The sequence below is a fragment of the Pinus tabuliformis genome, chromosome Q (assembly GCF_031772625.1).
Source record: "Pinus tabuliformis cultivar Carrire ecotype Pingquan chromosome Q, CPIR1, whole genome shotgun sequence".
Lineage (NCBI taxonomy): Eukaryota > Viridiplantae > Streptophyta > Pinopsida > Pinales > Pinaceae > Pinus > Pinus tabuliformis.
Genome location: NC_142296.1, coordinates 1,195,707,223 through 1,195,733,743, shown reverse-complemented (window position 1 = coordinate 1,195,733,743; position 26,521 = coordinate 1,195,707,223). Strand labels below are relative to the sequence as shown.

Genomic DNA, 26,521 nt, shown 5'->3' with positions numbered 1-26,521 from the left:
TGATATATATATATATATATATCTATATCTATATATATATATATATATATATATATATATATATATATATATATATATATATATATATATAATTTAAAATTTAATATATAATATATTTTAAAAAAAAATTATATGTATAATTTGTTGATTTTAATAATTGAAAATTTAATATATATAATATTTTTCTTTTAATTATATATATATACTTTTTTGATTTTAATAATTTAAATTTAACATATAATTATATTTTTATAAAAATGTAGATATAAATCATTTAATTTTTTTTTTAATAATTTCAAAAATATATAAATAAAATTTGTATATAACAATTTCTGTATAAATTTGTAGATATAAATTTTATAGCATTTTTTTTAAAATTACACATAATTTAACTTATTTTTATATTTAAATAACAATTATAGTGTCAAATTTTTAATTTATTTTTTTTAATTTTTAAGTAATATATACAGTTTTTTAATAACACACACACACACACACACGTATATATATATATATATATATATATATGTTTTTCAAGAAGATGGCATCAAGGAAGGTCTCTGTGAATATGTCTAGAACAAAGACAACAATTATGTCATCTAAAGTTGCAGGTGGACACGCTTTGAACACTGCTGAACATACCGAAAGTGAGAAACAACGTAAAAGTCGACTAACTAATCCATCAAGTGCACCAAAGATTATTTCTAAATGGATGAATTCACGAGAAATAAATAAAACAAAATTTACATGGCATGTTAAAGATGTTGAATATGATGATAGTACACATCTCTATCTATACTGTTGTATGATTTACATGGGTGAACTGTATGAGGTGATAGGAAGAGTACGAGACATATGTTTGGTGCCGAATTCAAACATTGTTTATGTTCTTGAAAATTTTCCCAAGTCACATGAAAAGGTTAGATATCGTCTCTCAAAGAACAAGTATGACACAGATGAATAATCTACACCATTATGTGAATAAATCTCATCCAACAGTATGCTTATTTATATTTATGTGTGATGTATTATTGTAATGATCATTAAATTTTTTATAAATGATTGATCATTGACATATTGTATTTTCTTTGATAGGATTTTACTAAGAGTCTTTCAATGATGTTGGAGGGTATTTATTATATGGAACCAAATATTATGCATGTGATCAACAATTTCCATATATAATTAGAATAAGAAAAGGGAATGAAGAAAAAATCAACAATCCATGACACTACGATGGTACATGTAGGGGATCAACAAGGAATCTGTACGGTGGGTCAATCTAACAAAGGTAAACATGTTTCTTTTGAAGATGTGGTAGTTGTAGCTCAAGCTAAAGCTCAAAAATATGTTTCCATTAGTGAGAAGGAGGTTAGAATTGTTGTTGAAAAGGAGAAAAGAAATAAAACACTGAAAAGAAAAATTCCCATGGTTGTCGCTCTTCCACTTGATGATGAGGAGATTATTTCTGTAGAAGAAGATATGTTAACTAGGAAGAAGAAGAAATCAAAAATTGGTGAATCTGTTAAAATCATAAGCAAAAGTGAAGAACAAAGTGAAATTTTTAAAGGCAACAAAGAAATCATAACACGGGGTGCTAATTTAGAGGATGGTATTATGAAAAAAAACAAAATGCCATTCAGAATCACTTGAGGAAGAATAAATTAATTAATGGTGGCAAAACATTTGAGCTTAATGTCATGCAATTCTATAGGTCAGATGAAGGACAATCTCAATATCAAATAAGAAAGGCACATCACCTACATGTCCATAATCTGAAAACATTGTTTAGGTACAATCCATATGCACATGTGGAGGATTATGTGGTTCTTGTTGATCCAAATCAAGTTCCCAATAAGGAAGCATTTGATAGGACACAATGTTTTGACTACAGATATTATGTAATTGGAGGGAGCCATTCAGCATAGGCCAAAAGACAATTGATCAAGGAATATCCTGGAAACTATCTTTTCGAAACAATGAAATGCATCATTTATGCTGGTTTAACATAAACAGAGGAAAAGTTATTGGCACAGGATCATAATGTAGATAATGAGTATAGAATGTCTATGACTTTTGTCCAAAGGGTCAGATTTATTCATAATGAATTTTTAGAAAAATGTGGTGGGGATAACACAAAGGTCAGTTTAAGCTTTCAGAAAGAAATGTGGGAGAATATTTCCATAAAAAATGAGAAGGTTAAAACGTCTAAACCCATAATATGCACCAAGAGTAAGACAGGTCCTGAAATGAAGCAACTTCTAGATGATATGACTATCACACCTTGGAGAACATTGCAAGGTGTGAAATATGACAAACTAATCAAATCAATATTATGTCATGTGAAGTCAGGTGAATTGTCATTGGAGGAAATGTGCTCAGAATTTCAAAAGTAAGTTTGTTGAATTACTTTTACTTTTTCTTGGATTATAATTTTCTTTTAAATATAACATATTGTTGTTGGTATTATTTGTTATACATATCACTATATTAACAATTTTTACTTTATTTATTCAGTCATAAGATTTATATGAAAATACAAGAACATATGGTTAAAATGTTGAATGAAGAGAGTTGGGATGATGTTGTACTCAACTACCCATAATCAAGTTCTACAACAACACTTAAAGATTTTTATCTTGCATTCAAAAAGGTATGTTGATTTTTACATTCATTTTATTCATATAATTTTTTATTTTATTATATTACTTATACTTATATTTATTTATTTCATTAAATATGTCGAAGAAGGATGTGAATGGAGTACCAAATACTTTCAAAATTTTCATTGAAAAAATTAAGTTGGAAAGGCTGAGAAAGCAGCATCTTAGGAATGTTGAACTTGATCCTACTCTTACTCATTTCATTTGGAATGGGCTGGACACTATCCAATATCAAATAATACAAGGTGACTGTGAAGACATTGCAAAACTCATACCTAAAAGGGAATATGCCCTAGTTATTGCAGACATTCCTCATGGTTTCAATTTCCCAAACATTGAATATGATAGTGAGTCTTACACTTATCAAGCTTTTAATAACGTGTTTACGGGATTTCAAGAAGTTGCAACATCACCACTTTGGAGATTTGTGACATTTCATTCAGACACACAATTTTCAGTGTTATTAACAAGCTTCAAGGGAAAATCAAACTCAAGCATGCAGCTTACATGCTAAGACATTGAAATTGTATGTTTGATTAATGTAAATTTTTTTTATATACAATTGGATTGAACTTTTACTATGTCATGTTACACGCAAAATTCAAATCTTATTTCTTCCATAGATCAGCCAATTAGAAGTGATTGTGATTTCATCCATGTTGAATGTTGGGCAAAAGATGATAGCTATAAGTCCATTCTTCTGAACCAAGTAGATGAAAAGAATCATAGCCAAGTATTGGTTCATGATGTTGTTGTAAAAATGTTAACATATGAGGAGAAAGATGCAAAAGGAGTGATAGTTAACATTTATAAAAAACCACAAACTTTGATTAACTATCTTATAGATTTATGTTCAATGAAGGAGATTGGATGTTGGATTTATTTTCAGGTTCTGGTAAGTTTTATTATATAAAATTTAATTTTAATACTTTGTTTGTTTGTTTTTATGTGTTTATACTAATTTACTTACTTATTATTTTTGTGCTTGATGATTAGGTACAACACTAGCATGTTGCCTACAAAAAGGAAGAAATTGCATTGTGATTGAAAGAGACCCACTATAATGCAATTTTATTCAACAAATAATTAATTCTCTTCAATTTCTTCCAGATGCAATGCAAGAAGTTGGTTTGAGGAAAGGAGATTTTAATGAATCACATGTGGAAAAAAAGGAAAAGGAACCTCAACCACCATTATATGGAATTATTGGAAAAGGACACTTTGGGAGATTTGCAGACATGAAAGATCCATTAGAAGAGGAAAATGAGAAAACTCAAGTAGGAAATATTGTGGAAGAAGAAAATAATGAAGTTGAAGAAGATGATGAACATGGATTATATGATATTCCTGATGACATTTAAGTTATGATTCAAACTCAAACTCAATTTTGAGAGATCTTCATTAGTTTTACTTGTAATGTTCTGACTTGAGATTTTATGAGAAGAATGAACATTTGATTATTGTTGTTATATGTTCAATATTTGTATTATTTGATTTTCACTTTGACTTTTATGTGAATCATTTCTTGATGACATTTAAGTTATGATTGAAAGTCAAACTCAATTTTGAGAGATATTCATTAGTTTTACTTGTAATGTTTTGACTTTGAGATTTTATGAGAAGAATGAACATTTTATTATTGTTGTTATATGTTCAATATTTGTATTATCTGATTTTCACTTTAATTTTTATGTGAATAATTTTTTTTTGTAAAAAACCTGTGATTACTATTATTTTTTAACATAAAATTCATTAAAAAATGCTATTTTTTTAAGTTTTTTTGTTAAGATTTTCCCATTAAAATAGTTTATTTGACATGTCATTTTTGACAGAAATTATGAAAATGTGTATTTTTTTTCATTATATTTATATAGAAAATGTGTTTTTTTTTGTCAAATATTTAAAATTATTGTGTTTTAGTGACAATTATTTGATGTCCATTGAAATATTAATTAACATTACATAAACATATAGAAAATACTAACTTTAAAATATTGACCCTTTTTTTTAACTACGTGAAAAAATTAAGATTTCATTACAAACAAAATTGAAAAGAAAAATGAAAACACACAAACACAAAAAATACACTTTAAAAAAAAAAAAACTTACGGGAAGAAGAAGGCATTAGAAAATTTAAAGTGTCAAAAATCAACCCTCTAAAAAAAAGGGGTTGATGTTGCATCAACACTTTTCAAAATCAGCATGAAAATCACTAACATCTAAAAAAATGTTCATACTTGATACATAAGAAAATTTGAAGTGCCAAAAATATGCTTAAAAAAAAAGGTGTATTCTAGCATCACCACTTTTCAAAATCGGGTGATTTTTTGCTACCTCAAAAAAATGGGTACCAGTTCATTTTCTCATTTGATCTGTAACTATGTTTTCCAATGAAGGAATGCATTTAGAGAATATATCAGAGCATATGTAATGAACTCATGTCATTTACTTTTCTACAATAATGCACAGTAGAAATAGATCTTCTAATTTGAAAATTACTTTCCAATGATTTCTAATCAAGTTATCTTATGTCACATATATCATTAAGAAATTACACGTATAAAATCTCAACAGTAATGTAGTGAAAACAATAGGATCATAAAAAGACATCCAAACACAATAGAGATAGAAAATTTACCCTAGGAAAACCCAATCTTGGGAAAAACCCAGCAACTTTTCTTGTAAGGAGAAATTTCTATTCAGCAACATTTACAATTCAAAATTGTCAAGAAATTTGTGCCAAAATCAAAGTGAATTCACCAGTCAAACCTGGTCAAAACTCCAGCTTAGTCAACGCTAGTCAAGTCTTCAAAATATTCAATTCTGGTCAACTCTTTGTCTTGTCAACCTGTCCCCTGCGGTCAAATTCAAACCTATGGTTGACCCCTATAGCCAACTCGGACCTGTGATCAACCTCTTGTGGTCAATTTTGTGGTCAAACAACCTCTTTTCTTCTATCGAACTTGGTCATATTATTGGTCAAACACAGTGAGATTCTCGGTCAAACAAAGCATATCAGACTTGGTCAAATGAGGCAGGTCAACCTTGGTCAAATGGTAGGTTCTATACTCGATCAAACTTCATATTTCCTTGTCTTTTTCTCGCATGTGTGGATTACATCAGAAGAGAGAATGTGATGTCTGAATTGGTCAAAGTGGAGTAGTCTCATGTGTATTTATATTAATTAAATGGGGTGGCCTTTGGCCAAAGGTCACCCCCATTTATTTGTGGGGCCAACTTAACACTTAGGGCCTAAATGAAGCCCAAAAATAATAATTTTCATTTTCATTTTCATGATTTTCCTTAGTCGAATTGGAAGTCGGGAGGCATTCTAGCATGCGGGAATACCTCCCTATGCTACACAAAAATCAACACTCATTATTATTTATGGATATGGCAAATATTATTGCTCTACATGTGGTCTTTATGCTAAACATGATTAAGTGGTTCCTAGTCATTTGCAATTTGTAAGAGGTGGCTCACCTTTTGGAATTTTGAAGTGTATGATTATTGGAATAAAAAAACAGAAAATCATTTCTTGGCATTAAAGATGATATAAGATAATTTTATTAATGTCCATGAATGACCAAAAGGGTAGGTTAATGGGATGCAAAGGTATAATCGATGGTGAGAAACTGTAGGAGTACGAGAGAAACTCCTATAAGATAATATCTAAGAGGTCAAACATAAAATAACATAAACTAAACTATTGAACATGGCCTTAAAAATAACAAGATAAAATTCTACGCATCACCAAAAGTGGGAGAGGAATGCGAGGGGGAAGGGTGAAGCCCTCCACCCATAACAGAGATAGAGGTGGACATCAAGGAGGAAGAGAATGGAAATGTCTCTGTAGGATCATTGATAGTGGAGAATGAGCCAATACACTATTTGAGAATGTACTCAAGAGGGAGTCCAGGTCTGAGAGGTTTAAACAATAAAACCTTGCCATGAAATATAAAACGATCTATCAATAATCTCCCAACAATCTAGGCCACCAGAAAGAACCTAGTGATGACAGACCCTGGGGGGTGGGGGGAAGGAGAAACTATCTTGTACTCACTACTAAGATCAGGAACTCAAATAAATCAAGAGTCATGGGGGTCAGTCTATTGGCTGAAGATGGAGAGGAGTTCCATGTTTTCACAGATATAAGGCCACAAGTATACTTGGTCTCTACCTGTCACCTTCCGCCACCAATAGAACTTCAGAAGGGATAGAAGGAAAGAAGGAAGTGATATACCTTATCGGATTTTTTAGAGGAACTCCTCATAAGATCTTAAGTCCATTTCCTAACACATCTAAGACCTAGGCATCTTCAGTCTAGATGGAGGAATTAAGAGGTTAGGGAACCCCTCAATTCTTAATAAAGGCAGATGAACCTACCTCTAACCTCATAGTAAAAGTTACATCATAAATCTTGATGTCTCTGCCAAATACCAAGAATAAATATAGAGGATTAATGTAAAAACAGTCCTTCAAGTTAGAATCGTAGAACCACTTGCTCAATATTGAATTAACAATATATATAAAGCCTTGAAAATATGTGTTCTATATTGGAAATGACCACTTGATACTTTTTCCCAGTCCATTCACAGTTTTAGGATGAATCAAAATAAAAGATTCAAAATTCTTGTGCCAAGTGCTACATAGAACCAAAGGCCATTTCCTGAGAGAAAAAAAGGGAGTACAATGTGTTTTTGTGTTTATTTTTTGTGAAAATACTTTCGAACAAAGACTTGTCTATAATGTTAATCCATTTTGTTTACGGGATAATCTCCTTCCACCCTTTGGTCATAAAAACAACAGACTAACATTGAATGAATTTAATAGGCCAATGTTCATTGCAACACCATCTTAGGAACATAGTGTCCATCTTAGGAACATAGTGTGAATAAAAAGGATCTTTTGGAAAATGTACGATATAAGACGGCTTGATATTCTGCAGTGTACATGCCAGGGCACCTTATATGTTATCCCAATCTATATTCAACTAAATACAAGCATTATTATACAGTGGTGTTCCAAGGCTCCAAAAATAAAATTCGTAATTGGTAGGTTAGTATATAGATCCGTTAACCCTTATTATGGAAGGAAATCATTATGTAGAACTCTGAAAATAAGTTTCCTAAAGCCATTTTTTTCCTCTATCAAAGAAGATAAAGTAGTAAAATTCCTAGTTTTTAAGGTAATGGTGGGAGCTCTAGACATGAGTAGAGAAGTTCCTTTTCATACTAAATTCCTACATGCATGAGGCAATGATTTTGTAGTGTGGGTACTGGGCCATGGCAGTGGCTATGCAATTTGCAATTATGATGAATATGTAGGCCTCATTTATTAGGCAATAATCTACATCCAATCAGGTTGAGAATCCATGTTGATATTATAAAATGGAAAACCTTTTGGAGAGCATACGAAAAGTGAATTTGAAAGGGGAATACCTTGCCCATGAGAAGCTCTCGAGAGGGAAGAGACAAAATAAGAGGAGGGGAACTTCTGCCTCAAGGGAAGACCTCAAAGAAGGATCCAGTTAAAGTATTCATAATAACGTATTCTCAACTAATTCCCAGGAAAAGGTTGTCCCCACACCATGTCATTGACTTGACCACGTCAAGTATAAAGAATTCCCTCACATCCACAAACTCTCGACTTCCATCATACCGATATAACCCTAGCCCCTCAACCTAGTCTAGGAGGATCCTTCCACAACTCAGATTCCATGAATGAATATTCAGAATCAATGTAGGATCCATGAAGACAAGGGCCTAGGAAGGACCACCTCTCTGGGATGTGTAGAGGGAAATTTAAAATGAAAAATAAATGTAAATGTGCAAAGGGAAAATTAAAATGAAAAATAAATGTAAACATTTATAGGGAAATTTAAAATGAAAAATAAAATAAACTTGTGAGGGAAATTTAAAATGAAAAATAAAATAAACTTGTGATTACTAAAAAAATATGGATTGAAGGAAACAAAGAGGGCTTTGTTATAGCTTCACCAACTCCATATGTTAATAGTAAAAAAAGACCAATTTCATATGTTCAAGTGTTTATTCCACATTGATATACACTTTTTTCTCATTCTATGTATATTTATATATTTAATTGCTAAAACCTATATTAGAGTGAAAATGTGGTGGTCATAATAGTCATTGAGAAAATTAGAATTTTTTACAAAAATTTTGTCAAACATTTTACAATTTGCATATTGCGGACTAGTAAGATTTGCCAAGGTTTCTACATTTTAAGATAAATTTCCATCCTTAAATTTTTCCCAAACTAAGACTAACTAAGTTTTTAAGATATTAACAAATAGGAGCTTCTTCACAAACCACAATGGAGAAAGATGTATTCTCAAGAAATTCTTAAAAAGGACTACAAATAAACTAGCTAATGCTAGAAAATTTGAGGTATGCACATTGAATAGTCCCTATAGGGAATTTGTAAACTTATTTGCAAGGACTATTGATTAAGAGTACATTGGCTTTATTCCTAAATATTTATTTATGTTATATATTTTTATATACATAAAGGACCCATTCTCAATTAATCTCATAAAATTTCTAGATTAGACACATGAAATGGGTAGAATCTTGCATAGTTACACATTAATGTTCAAGCATAAGTCTAGAAGATCGAGGAAAATTGTTAATGTATTAAATAAAGGGATATCATGATTAACCATTATGATAGTTGAATAGTATAAATGCAAGTAATGCAAATTTCACATGAAATAAACCTAGATTTTGTTGAAGCTTCGAAAACCAATAAATAACTATGGAATAGTGGCAAAATCATTTTCATGGATTACTTTACCTCATAGCCTTCTTTCTTAAAATTGGGATGTATGTATTCATATGTGATAATGAGGGATAATCAAATCAAAGAACTACATAATGGTGGTTTAAATGAATATTTTGGTATTGGTAAAACATGAACATTGATTGAATAATGATACTAGTATCTAGATATTGCTAAGAATGTGAGTAAATGGATTAAAAATTATTGAGTTTGTCAACATGCTAAAGAAAGAAATGAAGATACTATATTGTATATGGGTGTCCACTGGAAATTGATGGATTAAATTATGGCAATGGAGTGTGCAATAATGTACCCACAAGAACATGTGCATTCTTATAAAAACACATCCATTCCTAATTGTATAGCCTCAATATTGTGCAAGCCACCATGCACACTTTTCAACTCATAAATTTTAAGAACGTGCATGTGTTCCTAGGAAAGAGAAATCATGCACTATAGACTTTTCATTTGTTTCAATAATGTGCACTTACCATTAAAATGTGCCCATATTCTTGTTACAATAGGTGAAAAACATTATTGGTTGAAGATGCATAGAAGCTCCCTTTAGGACCAAATACCTAAATTTCCTATCCCATTCATGTCCAATGACCAAAACACATAACCAATTATCATGATCTCTTATTGAAGCCCATATCACCACTCAAAGGCCAAACATCCCCTAATGTGATGATATATGGTGGATTCACAAGTCATTCATGACACTTATGCCCTAGAAGTTGCCTAAAATTTCAAGAAGTCAAGTGTGGTGGCTTGAAGCAACATATTTGGTCGTAGCTTCCTAGAAGCTTTGTATTTAACTAAGGCTTGGATTTCACATATTTAACATGTCAAAGCCTTAAAACCCATACCTAACTCTCAAAACCTTCTAAGAGCACTAATGTATGTTTTAGAGGCCAAGGACATCCTCCAAAGGTAATGTGTGGTGCTTCAAGGAATTGCTCATGTTTCCTTAAAGTTTCCTTTAGGACCCAAGGCATGGCCTTCTTCCCTATATAATTTACAATACCTTGGGGCACATACCTACTACTCAATACCACTTAATGGGACCAACATACCCAACCATAGGAAAATATAACTTTAATGGGCCATCTTTTGTTGTTTGTGCCATCCTTTTTTCCCATTTATTACTATAATCTTCCTTTAAGGCTTAAGGTTCATGTTTCCTCCCCTAACCATATACAAGGCCCTCATACCCATTCCTAGTGTTAAAAAAGGTTAAATGGTAGCTAAATACCTCATTAGAGGAACAAATGCCCCCAAAAGGCCGTTTTTGGTTGTTCAAGGCATCATTCTTACCCCAAAAAAATTTAAAGTTTCCTTTATAGCCTAAATCTTGGTTTTTCACTTTAATCATATATAAGGTATAGAGATTCATGCATAGTGCTCAAAAACTCATATTTCAAACTATCCCCATTCATAGACTAAGGATACTTAAGAAATGTCCATCATGGTGATTTAATATGTTTTTTTTGGCCCTAAATACCTAGAATATTTCTTTGGGAATTAAGGCCTAGGTTTCCTCTTGATAATGTGAAAGTACCTAAGATCGATACCCAGTGCTGAAAATATCCTTACGATTCCTCCTCACTTGAGAGCCAAATATCTCCTAAATAAGTCATCTATGGCAGTTTTAGGTATCATTCATGACTCTTGAGTTATAGAAGTTACCTAAAACCTAGAGAGGTTAGGTGTGTTAGATAGAGTCATCAAGTTGTTCCCTATATCCCTATAAGATTTATACTTTGGCTAAGCCTTTGGTTCACCCCCTCAACCATGTCAAGGCCTTCATACTCATATTTTATTCTCAAAAAATTGTGAGGACACTTATGCCCTTTCATAGAAACCAACGATACCCTCCAAAAGTCATTTGTGGTTCTTTGATGCATTGTCCATGAGTCTAGATGCCTTAAAACTTTCTTTATCACCTAAGGCATCGTCCTCTTACCTAGAAAATTTATAGGGCCCTCGGACACACCCCTGCGATCGAAAAACCACCTTGTGTCATTGTCATCCCTAATCAAAGGCCAAGAATACCCTCAAGAGGAAATTTTGTTTGTTCATGGCATTCTTCTTGGTGTTAGACATGTGTTAGATGGCTAAAATATTCCTTTGAAGCCTAAGGTTCATGCTTCCTTCCTTGATGATATCCAAGGCCCTAAGAACCATATTTAAGGTGACATTATTAAACCTAGATGCCTAACACTTTTTGTTAGGTACTGAGGTTTCCTACCCTGACCATGTTCAAGGCACTGTGATCTAAATCTAGTGCTAAAAACTTTCTAATAGAGCCCAAATATACTTTTACAAGCCAAATATCCCATAAATATCCTCATTTATGTCAATCCATCCTTAAAGCTACCTTTAGGGCTCAAGGCCTAAGTTTCCTCCCTCAACCATGGTTAAGTCAACAAGACTCAAACCTAGATCTTAAAACATTGTATTGGTGACCATATCCCAACTAAGAGGGAGATAATACTTTGAAGATGTTATATATGGTGGTTCAAGGCATTGTTCTTGGAGTTAGATGCTTATAAGCTTACTTTAGGACCTAATGATCAACTTTACTCCCTCAATCACATTGAATATAAATGACACCTACTTGGTGCTCAAAACCTTTAAATGACATCTATATTGCAACTTGAACGACAAGTATCCCACAAATATATCATGGGTGGTGGTTTTAGGAGTCATTAATGATTTTTGAGCTCTTGAAGTTATGGTTTAGGCTTAAAGAGCAAGTTTCATCACTTGAGTGTTGGTTTGGGACCTTGATAACTAGAATAAACCTTTTAGGGTAAGGTATAAGTTTCCTTTCCTTACCATGTCATGGATCTCACTAATTTTAAGATATACCATTACTAAAAAAACAAAAAAAAAATTAAAAAATCTATCAATTATGACCACTTAATAACCAAAATAATCCATAGTTAAAATATAAAAAAATGTATATACATAGTTTTATATGTTAAATATATATATACATAACTATAAATATAAATATTTATACATAATTATAACTATATACCTAGGCTTTCCCAACAACTTGAGTATCATCAGTTAAAATAATCAGCATGCCGTATATTGCCTTTGACAGCACACATATGTTCAAATGTATTAAATGTATTAGTTCGTAGGTCAAACTAGGTGGTGATTTAATCTATATTGAAAGTGGGAAATTTTATTGTAATTCAGTTGTCAAACTAGTAGTGAAGATAGTTATTTCTAATTACTATTGGTTAAACTCATCACTGTTATTCAATGAAAACCACATCATTTGGAATAATTTGATGGTGGTCTATAAGGGGGTAGGTTTTCACTCACCAGATATCTCTGGATCTTAGGCGCTTAACATGTTTCCTTAAGTCTAAAAAAAACTAGCTTTTACCTAAACAAAATCAATTTTAAAACATACTCCAGACCCATAAAAACACATCTTAATACAAAACCTGCAAATTTTTTTCAAAATTAACAATTAATTTTAAAATAAAATAAAAAATTCATTTTAATTCGCATATATTAAATTTTAACTTTATATTAGTTTTTATATATTAATTATCAATTTCATATTGAGAAGGAAAGATAGTATACATTTTCCAAGTGTAATATATTATTTTAATCTTCCATTTGAAAAAAAAAACAAACAAACAAACAATTTCCTTACATATTCCTAAAAAAAACACACTTATATATATAATATCATTTAAAAAAAAAAAACAAAAACAAAAAACTATTTTAAATCTTTAAATCCCTTATATATATATATAGGTATTGAAATATGGAAGAAAAATTACATATCTTTTTCTTATCAAGGTAGTTTTGGCTACTCGTAATCTAAGAGTTGACCATGGAGTTTCACATTTTAAACATTTACGGGCTATACTATGGCAAGAGAACTTTTGGAATAGAACATGTTCACATGAATATTTTTTTCTTGGCTATTTTTACATAGAAAATCTTATTGTAGGGGTGATTTTAATTTTATGATGAAGCAACACTTTGTTGGACTTATTTTTCACACATTAAGAATTATTTATTTATATTGATCAATTTATAAGATAGATAAGGTTTTAATTTTTATTATTTATGTTTTTTTTTTTGGGAGTTAGTTAAAGGTGGATTTAAAATTCAAATATCTTTTAAATATATTTCTAAGTGGGGAGATGGGGATTTTTAAATATAATTTTGAATAGAGAGAAGAGGAGGATTTTGAATTGGGTTCTATATCATTTAGATTTAATCTCATAGTTTTCTAAAAAATTAAATGTCTTCTAAGGAAGGTGGAAAAAGCGGGTTGGGCTAGGGAAAAAAAAGAAACAAAAGACTTTTCAAATTAGAGAAATTGAAAGAAAGTTGTTTTCATTTGACTTTGAGAATTGTTTATTTGATGGAAGAATAGTTTAATTGTGTCTTTGAGAGAGTAAACAAATGAAGTTCCTTTTGGGTGAAGAAAGGCTTTGTAGATTGAAGAGTGAGGCATTATTGTTAGAAATGGTGAATTAGAACATAAATTTCTTCCATAACTATGCCACTATTGAAAAATATAGCACCATTTAGGCTTTGACTAAGGATCTTGTAAATAAATTTGGGGGATTTAAGGATATTTTGTTGTTGGAAATCAAACATTTCAAAACTTTTTTAGGCCCCCCCTTCAACGCTCAAGGTGTTGGGAAAATTTCCTAGGTTTGTAGAGGATGAAGAGAATGAAGAGTTATTTCAGTAAGTAACATCATAGAAATTAAATTGAATTATAAATCATTTTAAAGAGAAAAGATTTCATGCCCAGATGGATGGATAGAAGAGTTTTTCATGAAATTTTTAAATATTGCAGGGAATGATCTTCTCATGGTGGTGGAACATATTTTACATTCAAAGAGAATGTGTGGCAACTTCAATTCTACATTCATGGCACTTATCTATAAAGTTGACTATCCCAAGAATTTAACTTACTTGCATCCTATTTCATTATGCAAAATATCTATCAGATTGTGACCAAAACCATCATTGTAAGGATAATGCCTCTACTCTCATGGTTTCTATTGGATAAATAGTTTGGGTTTCTTAGAGTTAGGGTAATCCATAAAGCTACCATAAATCTATCAAGTCAACCCAAGAAGGGGTGCAATCAATTAAAAATACTTATAATTTTGTACAACTCTTTTGAAATTGGACATATAAGAATATTATGATAGAGTTCAATGGATGTTATTCAAATTCCTTCTTCATGTTGGGTTTGATCTTTGTCTAGTTAATTGGATCATGGGATACATTTTGCATTCTTCTTTTTGGATTCTAATTAATGGTGCAGATTCATCTTTTAATTTTAAGCTCTACAAAGGACTTCATCAAGGTTTTCCAAACTCATCTTATTTTTTCTTGATTATTGAATAAGGGCTCAGTGGAATGCCCATTAAATCCATAAAATGCCTCTATGCTTAGGGGATTTTGATGGGCCAAAATATTAAATTTATTCATTTGTTATTTGTGGATGATGTGATTTTATTTTGCTATTATAATGTGGCAAAAGGTGAGAATTTCAAATTGATTATCGAGAACTATTTTTATGATATGGGGATGTTGGTAAAGTTGGTAAAATATACCATATACTTCCTTGATGGCATGGAAGGAAATAAACTTCAAATGATGGATCATTGTAAGTATTAGTCTCATAGACTTAATTAAGGATTCGAATACTTAGGTTTTAACATCAATCCAAATAGCAATGGTATAGCTGACTAGAAATGGCTACTATTTAAATTGAAGAGTTGAATTCACTTATGATGTTTCATTGACTATCCTACGAGGATTGTTTTATCCTAATAAAATTTGTGTTGGATTCAATTTCAATATATCAACACCTTTGCAAACTCATCTCTACAACCATCTTGAATCATGTTCAAAATATTATATTCAATTATTTATGGAAGGCCCTTGCTAAATACTTAGGGTCTCATCTTGTTTGTTAGTCACAGATTGCCTTCCCTAAGGCATTTGGGAGTTGAGGTTTAAAATAAATTGTGTCTTTCAAGACTGCCTTGGGTAGGAAATCCTTATGCATATTTCTCACCCATGATAATCTATGGAGAAAAATACTCATAGCTAAATATATTTTTTCCAGGGGACAAATTGGGATTGGATTTGATCTCCCAACAAGTCAACAAATAACTCCTCAAATAAATGGAGAGCAATCTCACATGTTTTTTCGATGGCTTGAAATATTTTTTCTTGTGGGGTTAGATTTCGTTCAATGGTTCACATTAGTAAGGATGCACTTGTAAGTTTCAATGATGATGTTTCATTACTTAATGATTTAGCTAGACACCTATAGAAAAGGATTATATGTACCCTAAATAAAATTGTGTGGGGGAACGCAACATCAAAGATGTTTTTCAATAGTGGATAGAAACCTTGAGAATTTATGGATCAATTAATCAAGTCGGTTTATTGTAATAGAGAAATTTTGAGGTCTAAAATGGGCCTCCTAAGGAATTTTATAAAATAATAGTGGAAATAATAAAATAACATTATATTACCTCATCAAGTTTTGGAGGGAAAAAAGAAAAACTATTTTTCAACTCGCATTTTCAATTTATCTACGATTTTACTCAAATTTTGAGTGGGGGCATTCATTGGATGTGAAATTTAATTTTGCATCCAATGGGTACCCATGTTGCATACTTTCGATGGACCCTACTACATGAAAAATGTGAAATGCATGAAAAGAAATGTGATTGCAATAATGTTTTTCATGTATTTCACATTTTTCGTGTTGCAGGGTCCATCAAAAGTATGTAACATGGGTACTCCTTGGATACAAAATTAAATTTTGCATCCAACAAGTTCCCTCACTCGAAAATTGCGTAATATCGTAGGGAGATAAGTTGAAATTTTTTTTTTTTTTATTTATCTTTTTACCTTTTTACTCCAAAAATGGTGAATCATCCCCCATGGTTAACATCATCATATTGAATCCTATTGGTTCTTATAAAGTTGATTTTTTTGTACATTTTTGTTTTGAGACCCATCTTTGACCTCAAAATCTCTAATGCTTAGTTAAATTCTATACACATATAGATCAAGGATGGAGAAGATGAGTTGGTTTGAATTTTCAATTCTAATGGAAGATAGTACACTACTAAAATAGGCTATATTTATCTTCTAAAGGTTGACCAGAATGATGTCACCTAGTGGGATAAGAAGTTATTGAAGATCCTGACTCCTCTTAAGGGTGTCATTTTATTCTGGTTGATTCTAAAAAATCATATTTTAACTTGGGACATAATAAAAAAATGGGTTTCTTGCATCCTAGTATATGTTATTTGTGTCATGGTGCTACTAAAGACATTTTACATTTATTTGTTCAATGTAGTTTCTCTATATAGGTGAGGAAACAAGTAGAGATATATATAAAATGCTTGGATTTTTGGGATCAATAAAATGTTGAAGATTGTTCATATTCATATTTTGATAATTCAACATTGAAATAGTACAAGGTACAATAATTAGTGGTGGCTTGGAGTATTTGGATTACTCAAAACATAAGACTCATTGAAGATAATGTCTCCCATCCATACTTAGTGAAAATTCGAGCCATGTCACATGTTTCTTCTCTCAATTGGTCATCCATATATAAGGCTTGATGCATCCTTCTCACCCCTATCATCAATTATCTTAGGTTTCTTTTGATAGGGCCAATCAAGAGGAGGTTTAAATTTATGTCCTTGGTTCTACTTTATCCTTCTTTGGCAACCATTAGTTTTATGGAAAGTAAAACATTGGGGAATTTTCCAACAACTTGGGATAACTTAGTGCTTTCTATTCTCTTATGAAATTAACCATTACAAAGAATTTCCATTGTCTTTAGGTATTCAGGTATGCTAAAATGGTTATTTACTGGATGCAAGACAAGACACAGATCTATAATTTGGGTCTTTCACAATTGCTCCATAGTTGAAGGAAATCATTTCTCTATTTCAAGTAATTTCATTCAATAATATTTATCATAAACATAATGTACAATCCAACTCTCTCTAAAAGGGGGGACTTCTTATTTAGAATCAATCTCAATTCATTGAGGAATATAAGGATAATACCGTTATCTCTTGCCATGTTATTATTCCCAACTAAAATGTATGCATCAATTGCATATATGCCATGCCTTTTGCTCATATTTTAGGTCATATTTGGAATTTATGTTTCTATCAACTATGTATTTAGATCCTATTAGTTAAATCTTACAGAAGGCCCTCTCAATAAAAAAGCAATTTTGAAGAAATGTGTTAGTTGATTATGATGTAGTCAACTTGACCTTGGATGTACTTTCAAGTTTATATTAAATAGAAACTATGATTTTTTCTAAGAAATATACATATCATTTAAATGTTTTATCATTAAAAAAAAAAAAAAATCTTTCAATTCCCTAATATATTATTCATTAAAAAAATTCAATTCCCTTATAAATATATGAATAAAGTCGATATTCAAATATTTACATGGACACTGATATATTTTTATCAAGATGTTATTTGTTTTAAATTTGGTATTATTTCTTTACTTTTAATTATTTTATCTAAAGGTTGATATCAAAATATTTTTAGTAATAATGCATATTGAGAATATTGAAATAATTTTTTGTAATTTATTCTAATATTACTTTTGTAATTTGAATTGTATCTTGGGTATTATACATATCTCTTATACTAAATTATAATAATATTATTAATATTAATTTAATGTTAAGGTCACCACTAAATTGTTATATGAAATTTCTTTGTTTGTATGACAAGAAACCCCCTCTAAACATAAATTTGACCTTTTTTAACTCAACTAAAAAAATATATATGTATAAATAAATACTTCAACTTAATTAGAAACGATATAAGTAGGTATAAAACACCTTCCCACTCAACTAGAAAAAATCACAATAGAGAGATGATATCTCATTCACATCAAATAAACTCTAGGCTATATTGAGACAGATGTGAATGCGGTAATTGCTAACCTGCATCACCAATTCATTGTATACAAATGAATCATCCACAAACAACCCTTTGAGAATGCCTTGATTTTTCATCATCATACAATTTACATGATTAATATGACCTACTACTATTCCATTTTTTTTTTTGTCATTGTTTGATTTTACCATTTCAAAGAATTTCATAGTAGCATTTTTTAGGAATGTTTTGAAGATATACTTTTGTCTAATAGGTGCATATTTTGACCATGTCTTTAGATTTTGACTACCTTTACACTGATATTTGTTTCTGTCCATCTTCTAGCTTAGTTCGATGTTTAAGTACTTTTTTATTTCAACATGTGTTTTCCTATGCAATTTTCTTATTATTAGTGACTACTTGCATCAACCATCAACCCATAATGCATCATACTTTTCTATAAACTAGCACAACCACATGAAAAGTGGTTGAAAATAATAATAATAATCCAATTTGAAGGTAATATCCAAGCTTGACACCATTTTGATGTGTGAAATCCCCTTGTTTGTGGGACAAGTGACACACCTCTGAGTAACGATTTGACTGTTAAATGTCAATCAATCTCATTTTTACCTTGAAAATATTTATGGCATTGATCAAAATTAATCAACCACTTTAAATGTGGTTGTGATAGTTAATGACCAACATGCATGATGACTAGTATATTATCGTTGACTACAGTTAACTTTGGTTGAATATGGTTAAATATGGTCAACATATGGTTGACAAGGTTTAACCATTGTTGATGAGGGTTGACCTTGATTGCTTATGGTTTATTATGATTGAATGTGGTTGATGATGGTTGAAAAATGGTTGATGATGATTGACCATGGTTGAAAAGGGCCAACTATGGTCATATATGGTTAACCATTATTGATTTGGATTAACCATGGTTGACTATGGTTGAACTTGTTGACCATGTTTGATTATTTGTAACCATGACCATGTTTGACCATGGTTGAGCTTGTTTGAACATGGTTGACCATGGTTGTTATTGTTTAACTATAGATGAATATGTTTGATCATTTTGACCATGAATTTATAAGGATGATCATGGTTGACTATGGATGGCCTTGGTTGAAAATGGTTGACTATGGTTGAACATATTGATCATTAATGACTAAATATTGTTGACCATTATTAAGTTGGCTTGATAATGGTTTAACATGATTGACTATGGTTGAACTTTTTGACCACGTTTGACTATGTTTAACCATGGTGACCATGTTTGATCTTATTAGAACACAATTGACTATGGTCAACTATGGTTGACTATAGCAGAACATGGTTAACCATGGTTGTCAACATTTAGCTACAAATGACTATTGTTGATCATGTTAGCAATGGTTGACCAGGTTGACTATGGATGTCTATGGATGATCATAGTGACCATGCTTGACAATTGATGAGCATGATTAACCATTGTGAATCTAGTTTAACCATGGTTGAATATGGTTGACTATGGTTGAACTTGTTGACCATGGTGACCATGTTTAACGTTGGTTGAGTATATTAGTAATTTGATATTACAAACTTATTTTCCTTGTATTTTGAGCCAACACCCCTATCAATACATGAATATATTCTTAAAATAAAGTTTGGGAAGCATAGAACAATCTAACTTCAAATAGAATTTTGAAAAACTCTTAAAAGTTAGAAATATTATCTATTATTTTATGGCTCACCAATGCATTTACATATAAAAAATGCCTTGATTCTTTAAATAATGACACACCTAGCTTTCTTTTCATTTCTCTTTAGTTTCCCTCTCTATATTTTAAAATATTTGTTTCTTTTGAGAAATAGATTATTATAAGGTTTTTAATTGTATATGGGTCATGTAGTATCTCTTAGAATTGGACCACTCACTGTACTAAATCCAAAACTATGTCACTATCATTTTTTTATAAAAATGTTTATACAATAATTGTGCACCAATGCATATGAATGTTCATATTGATAGCACAACGTCGCTAAATATGTAGTTAGCATTATTTTTAATAATAGAAAATGGTATATTTCAAATTTGTTCACTAGTTTGGTAGTGCACAGTGAATAGTAATGAGGCATCGATGTGTATGTTACTTTATAAAGCACTATGTGGATATAAGAATTTAGAACAAAAAGCTTTGGATCTATAACAACATGGTAAATGTGTATATGTATATATATATATACAGCGCACTTATTCATAGTTTTTTTTAGTATGTGTATCAATATCTTATTTTGTGAAACAAATTTATAATTTCTATATCTAATAATTTTTTGTTTTGTTTTGATAGAAAATGGGTGATAGAAGTTAACTTAAAATAAATTATTGCAACAAAGTGCAATTATAGCTCATTCCAATAAGAGAACAAAGTAAGCTTTTTAATTTTTATTAAAATTTAATATTTTTGAATAGTCTATAAGTTTAAATTATTCATGCTTATTGGTTAATGCAAGCCAATACAAATAAAAAACTTGAAGAAATTTGATAGCATGGTTTGCAATATGAGTATAAAATAGCATAAAAGTTTTACCTAAATTTTACAAATAGTGAAATTTGGTGATCAAAAGGTAATCAACATGAAGATTTTTAACTTTTTCCTAAAAAAGAACTTCTTAATATTAATTGTAACATGTTTTAAACACTCAATTTCACATTTTTTAGTGTTGTACAAAGGTCAATAGTGAAATAACGGAATTTCATCCTAATAGAATGAAAATCATAAATCATGTAAATGATGACTTAGTTCTTAGTTCATTTGGGGTGGCACTGAAAATTAAGGAGAGGGGTGAAAATATTTACAAAACTATGAGAGATATAGTTGAAAAAACATATAGACATACTTTCCACACACAATCCAATGAACTTCAAGAATAAGGTTATCTATAAACTAAAAGAAGTATTCCATAAAAACAGCTAATGATACCCATGAGACTCCCAATAGAAAAAACTTACAACAACAAAAAAAACATTTAAAATTTATTAATAATAAATGTCTTGTATAAGACATTGAAAAAATTAACAAATTAACTTATTTTTTCTACATTTTGTTGCTGGTCAATTTAAAAATAAAAATAAAAATAAAATTGTTCTTTTCATTTTTAGTGAATATTATCAAATTCTAAAGGACAATCAAGAGGAAAGACAATATATGCAATTAGGGACATCCAAAAAAGTTTACTATTATCCAAAAATGTTTACAAGGAATTAGTAAAAGTAATAAACATAAATGCAATTAGGGATGTCCAAAAAAGTTTACAAGGAAATAATAAAAGTAATAAACATAATTTGACCGCAAAAGGAACCATCCCAACAACAATATGCTTCAAAGGTATTTAATTATTGTTTTATTATTTTATTTACACCAAATTTAATATTCCATGAAATACTAGTTTTCAATGTTTTGTTAAAAAAAAAACAAAACAAAACAAAATGTAACCCATTCACCACATAAGACAAGGAGAAATAGGTTGATGATAAAATTTGTGAGTATGCACATTTTGGGATTTACTTAATATTTCATATTTATTGTGGTCATTTTATTTAAATAATTAACTTATAGCCATAAATGAATCTCTTCTAATAGGTGATAACATACAAACAAGAGCATACCAAAAAATTGATCAACATTGAATTAAGTATGGGTTGTGAGGATATGTTGAAGTATCACAAATTAATTGAACAATTTTGTAATTAGTTATATTGTGTAAATTCACTTATTTTATGATTAATGCAAGAACATCAAACCTTTATATTAATTATATTGACTATGATTTTTCATAGTGTACATTTAAACATCTAGGAAAGAAATTATGGAATGGAGTCAATAGATGATATTTTAAGAGATGGTATTCATAATCACTTCAAAAGAATGTTATTTTTTATGAAACACTAGCTATTACAGTGTGTTTTTTTATTTATGCATTCATATATATTTTATTATACAAATGTATATATACTTATTACACTTTACATTTATGTTTGTGGATGGAACTTAAGAGGTGAAACGCCAAGAACAAGACAATCAAGAAAATATTAGCTTATCTCTATAGTGATGCTTATGCTATCCAATGTTGTTTCTATACTGCTTTGCAAAATTAGGGACATTCCAAGCCCTCCTAACATGGACTATCTAGAAATTCACTAGGTTTTACCTTATTACCTTTATGTTTCCTTCACCACATGTTGTTGTTTCTTCTGAGATTGGTGGAGGCTTCTACAATTGGAAGCATGGAAATGAAAGTAGTTGGATGCTTCCCGTGGTTAGCGTCATGACGGCTACACTAGTGAGCACTCCCCCATTGGACTTCACACATCCCCAATTTCTTTGACCCTACTCCTTCTCATTGATCGGGATGACAATCAAGACAAATTATCTCTTCAAACCAATTGCATTCAGGTGAAAAATGGGAATTTTTTTATGGAGCACAGGGAAATGTTAGTAAATCTCTTGAAGATCGAGTCTCTTTTGCTCAAAGGAAAAGGTTCCACTTCCCCAGGAACACTAGTGGCCCTTATCGATCTGTCAACCTCCACTTAGTGTCAAGCATCTCTACTCCATGGTAGGCTTTGTAATATGTTCACATCCTATATATTATCTTGACTTTTCTAGTTTAGTTTAGTTATTTGTCTCTACCTTATTATATGGAGACGATGTTTATAGTGTCAACTTTTGTACTCTATATGTTTTCTTTTGGACTTGGACTCTATTTTCCAACATTGGTCTAGTTTCTCAAGTTGCAGACCACAACAGAACAATGCTTTATGTATGCTTTTTTGATTGATTAATATAATTTTAGCTTATAAAGAAAATATCCACTACAAGATATTTTCCTTGTAGTGCCTTTGAATTGTGTTGTATGAATGACCACACATATGAAAAAAATTATGAAAGTGAAACATAATTACGACTATGGCCTATGCCAATTCATATTTCCAAATAAAAGTCTCCTTTATATTATCAACAAGTTTTTGAAAAAGCCAATTTCCAATTCATTTCAACAATGTTTCCAAACAATTCAGTTTCAAATATATCTCAATTTTCATCAACAAAGTGTATATTATCTAGACTTGTGAATTTTAATTGATAAAAAGTTAAAAGAATTTTTCTAGAAGTTAGATTCTAGGCACATGTGTTCATATAATTTTATTTAAATTATTTTCATGAAAATCCTTTTTGTATGTTCTAAAAAAAATATGCTTTCAATTTGAATATTTTCATGAAATATCTATATTAATTCTATAAATCCAATCTAAAAATATTTATCCCTTAAAAAAACAAAATATGCTTTCAATTTGAATATTTTCATGAAATATCTATATTGATTTTATAAATCCAATGTAAGAATATTTATCCTTTGAAAAACCCACTAAAACCTATGGATGGCAAGTGGTAGATATTTCATGATCAATATGGAACGAGGCAGCATATTATGCTTGGGATTGGGAAGCCTCGTTGACCAACATTCATTGAACATTAATATCTTATATTTTTTGAGCTTATACTGTAAGTAACATTTTTCTTTTTCAACACTTCATTTTTCACATATGCTGAAAACATTTTTACCTAGTTTCTTCTCACATAATTCACAACCTGGCACTCTAATACTTAATCATTTTTGTATATATGCGTTTTAGGTTCTTCTTTTCCCAAAATTATCTTGCACCTACATCTCACATTCATCATTTTTCTCATGCATTTTTATATTCCACAAATTACATTTCCTTTCTCATACTTACCCATTTTTTCTCCTATTCAAGTTGCAGGAAGTACTTACCCATTTTTTCTCCTATTCAAGTTGCAGGAAGCCTTCTTTTTATTAAAGTGCATGAGTCTTTACCACAAATATCTATACATAACTATTCTCATAATTAATTTTTCTTTTTTCATATGGATATGGGAAGACTAGCTTAACATTATCTTACATTCATTATATTTTTACATTTTTTATAATCAACATTATTTTTCTATTTAAAATAAATTTCTAAACTCAATAATTAAAATTAAATATAAAAAATATATCTATAATATATATACATAACCATAAATATTTATACATAATTATAATTATATAACTAAGCTTGCCAGCAACCAATACCTAGTCTGAGATGCTGCAATTGGCAGTGAACCAGAGAGAGAAAGAAAACACTAAATTATCCAACGATTGAACCTCTTCTTCCATGACCATCTTCTCAATATGTACTTGAATCTTCAGCTCGATGTATGGATTGTTTGGGAGCTTGACAAAGCTAGAACCATCGGTGATTTACAGGTGAAGTGGCCCATCTCACAAGTTATAGTGTCGAGAATAGGCGTAACATATTAACATTGATGTGGCCATGTGTTCCTCTTAGCCAAGGTTAGGTCAACAAAAATATAATTCTCAAACGTCACGGCAGAGTTAAATTCAAACTCCCACGACTTTATGGCCATATAAACAAACACAGTCTTCTTTCTACTGAGCAAAGAAATACACTCTGTGTGCTAGTGACAGTAGTGATAGACATTAGCCAATATGACAAACTGCTTCCTTGTTATGACACTGAGCGTTATTATCCTATGGCTCGTTCTTGCCTTCGATGTTGTTTCCATCTGCCGAGGAGATGTTGGGGATTTTGCTACCCAAGATTTCTTCAATGGAATTTTGTCTCGTGCTTCTATACATACAATAACTTCATGGACGCAGCCACTGCATTCTCTGGCTTTGGCACAACTGGCCCCGACGTTGACCACAAGAGAGAAATCGCTGCTTTCTTCGCCAATATTGCTCAGTTTTAGTCTTTAGTGTGCGTGTAGAGGTCTGGTCTTAACGGTAAGTGTGGAGGTTTGATTTCACATCTTGCTATGCCATTGAAAAAAAAGCCCCCCAAAACCATTGAAGAAAAAATCTTATAAAACACGTTTATAATGTTTATAATGATAGGTATGTTTATCAGGTTTAGTATAAGTTTTAGTTTTGAGTTTGTGGGTTTAGTATAAGTTTTAGTTTTAGTTTGTGATTTAATAGTTATGCGGGGAGGTTTGGTTTCAATTTTATTTCTGGAAATTAAGGTTTCATAGTTATGTGTAGAGATTTAGTCTTAAATAATTATCTGTGGAAGAGATTTAGTCTTAAATAATTATCTGTGGAAGTTTAGTCCCAGAGATTTAGTCACAAAAGTATAGTTGAAAAAAAATAAAAATAAAAATCCTATACACTTGTCTATGGAGAAAGAAAGTATCCCAAAAAAAATGAATTTATTCACTATTAAATTGAATTATAAAAAAAAATGACTCTATCTATTAAATTTGAATTGGATTTCTCTTGAGAGGTTGTTTCATGCTGTTTGACTCTGAGTTCTTTGAGGTTGTTTCATGCTGTTTGACTCTGAGTTCTTTGGCAGGAACTATAATTATGATGCAGCTGGTGATTACCTGGGCTTTGATGGTCTGAATCACCCTGAAATTGTAGCCGGGAATGGCTCAATCTCGTGGAAGACTTCTGTCTGGTTTTGGATGAAGCATAGTAATTGCCACTCTGCTATTACATCTGGCCAAGGATTCATGGCAACGATCAAAGCAATCAGCGGGGATGAATGCAATGGTGGAGACTGCAACGCAGTTGATGAACGTGTCAATTATTATACTAACTATTGCAATGAGTTTGGTGTAGATCCAGGAAATAACCTTAGCTGTTAAAAGTACATTAATATGGTCTCCATCAAAGGATCCAGAATAGTTCAAAATACTATAGTTCAAAGTACTCAATAAAATCGATAGAGTCTGATTACCATGGTTAGCATTAGCAGGAAACGGATCTATGTGACATGTACAAAACGAGACAACATTCTCTTATGATCAGTCCCTTTCTTTCAACTTGTCAGCACATCCATGGGTTTTGCATGCCAGTGAACTGTGTAACATTAGATTAATTAATTGTACTTATTAGTGCATTTAATGTCACATTGATTTTATATATTTGGCAGCCAATAGATGGTGTATTACTGGTTAGGAAATTGTCAGGAAAAGGACCAATCTTGGTTTTCACAAATAACATATATATTGTTTTACTTGT

At 30.7% G+C, this 26,521-nt stretch overlaps 1 pseudogene; it reads left to right on the top strand.

Moving 5' to 3' along the window:
* Positions 1 to 24,961: 24,961 nt before the first annotated feature.
* Positions 24,962 to 26,196, top strand: LOC149224013 (endochitinase 4-like; annotated as a pseudogene).
* The last annotated feature ends 325 nt before the right edge of the window (positions 26,197 to 26,521 follow it).